The following is a 1,658-nucleotide window of genomic DNA, read 5'->3' as shown; positions in this document are numbered from 1 at the left end:
ACCATACAGTATATTTCCTTAAACAGTAATCTTGAGGAAAAGCTGCCGCTATGAATGAAAAATGGGTTCGCTCTGAGTGCCCTTGTTGAGTGAACTTAGTACACGTGGAATACTGTGTATCACGTTTTTATTATCAGTCTGCAACACTTTTCAATTAACACTCCAGTGTCACTCTTAATGTCTGCAGGCGTTTGTTACATTGAACCGCGACTCTTAACTGTAACAAAAACCTGCAGATATTAAGAGTTGCAGGCTTTTGTTACAGTTAACGGCGCAATCTGCAGAGAGCAACACCGACGGCAGCCTTGACAGTCTATTCGCTCTTGAACTTGGCGTTTTCAGACCCCACCAAATCACTGAGTAAGGCGCACAGCCACGGGCAGTGGGGCACAGGCCCGTGACCAAGGTCAGTGGCAGCGCGTGGGCACTCGGAGCTTCCTCAGTCTCCCCGAGGCTTGGTCGGGTGAGCAGCACGCGGAAACACACACTCCCCACGTAGGACGCGTCTGAGTCAGAGCCCAGCCATTCCACTCCTGCCTCCTGCCGGCGCCCGGCCGGGACGACCCGGCTGGCCAGTGTCCAGTCCCCGAAACTCAACTCCAAAGGGAGGGGGCACAGCTTGCAGAGATCAGGAGACCCTCGCCGCCGACGGAGAAGTGCGCCGTGCACGCCTCTCTCTCGCAGTCGGCGGGAGAGGAAGCCGCGCCCCCTCGCCGCCCGCCCCACTCCCCGCCCCGCTGCGGAGAGGACTTTCTTCGCCATGGCTGGCAGGCGGCCCCTCCACTTCCGGTGGCGCTAAAGCTGCGCCATGCCCTGATCAGCCTGACAACCGGAGCCTCCAACTGACCTTCGTGACTGGCCTGTGCCTCCTCCGATATCCACTGAGCGCTGTTCTGGAGGGAGCGCTGACGGGGTCCCGGCCTCGGATGACTCTGCGCGACAGAGACTCTCCTCCCTTCTCGCCAGAAACATAAAATACGATAGAGCCGCGGCCACCGCTGCCGAGACAAAATGGCGCCGAGAAACGGGGTTAGCGCAGGCGCCTTGGAAGGACCGTGCCCCGCCCCCGTGCGAGCCCCTGGCCGCGGCTCTGGGTTCGGTTTCCATGGGACACCTCGCCGCCAATCCTCGGGCGAACTGCTCTTCCTGACCCCTCAGCCGGCCAATCAGCGCTCAGTTAAGCACATCCGGAGACGTCTCGTCCAATCATTTCTCAGGACTAGCTTACTCAATCCCCTCCTGTCCAGTAGTGCTGGCTAGCGAAAATAGCCAACCATAAGTGGAAGATACCCTACCTGCTGGTTTTCACACCAATCCGTGAAGTTTCAGAGCTGCATCCAATGAGGACGGCAGCTGGCGAGCGCCAATCGGAAGCGCTTCGGCGTCATGAGCAGCCAATGGGAGTTCGTGTAGAAGCGAATCGGCTCCACAGCTTGTTATTTGGTGGATTGTGGCAGTAAATCGGGCTAGTGGGGGACCGGGCGCAGGAACTGCCGCCGCGGCCGGGAGTGGTGCTGCCCGGACCGGGGCCCGCGGGGGTCAGTCGGGCGGAGGACTGGGGAGCTGACAGCGCGCACTTCCCCCGCAGTTGGTAGGTGGAGGGAAGGGAAGCGAGAGGTACTGAATGGACAAGCGGCAGTAGCAGCTGGTGCTGCTGC

General features: G+C 59.7%; 1 protein-coding gene across 1 annotated transcript in view; it reads left to right on the top strand.

Annotated features, from left to right (window-relative positions):
* The first annotated feature begins 1,552 nt into the window (after positions 1–1,552).
* ARID4A (AT-rich interaction domain 4A) overlaps positions 1,553–1,658 on the top strand; it is a 75,824-nt gene continuing 75,718 nt past the window's right edge. Inside the window, exon 1 of the mRNA XM_004698985.2 lies at positions 1,553–1,591. The gene's annotated coding sequence lies outside the window, so the exon portion shown is untranslated. The remainder of the gene's footprint in view (positions 1,592–1,658) is intronic.

The sequence above is a fragment of the Echinops telfairi genome, unplaced genomic scaffold, assembly GCF_000313985.2.
Source record: "Echinops telfairi isolate 266 unplaced genomic scaffold, ASM31398v2 ScPeMD7_18;HRSCAF=68, whole genome shotgun sequence".
Classification (NCBI taxonomy): Eukaryota; Metazoa; Chordata; class Mammalia; order Afrosoricida; family Tenrecidae; genus Echinops; species Echinops telfairi.
This window is presented reverse-complemented; position numbering and strand designations above follow the sequence as displayed.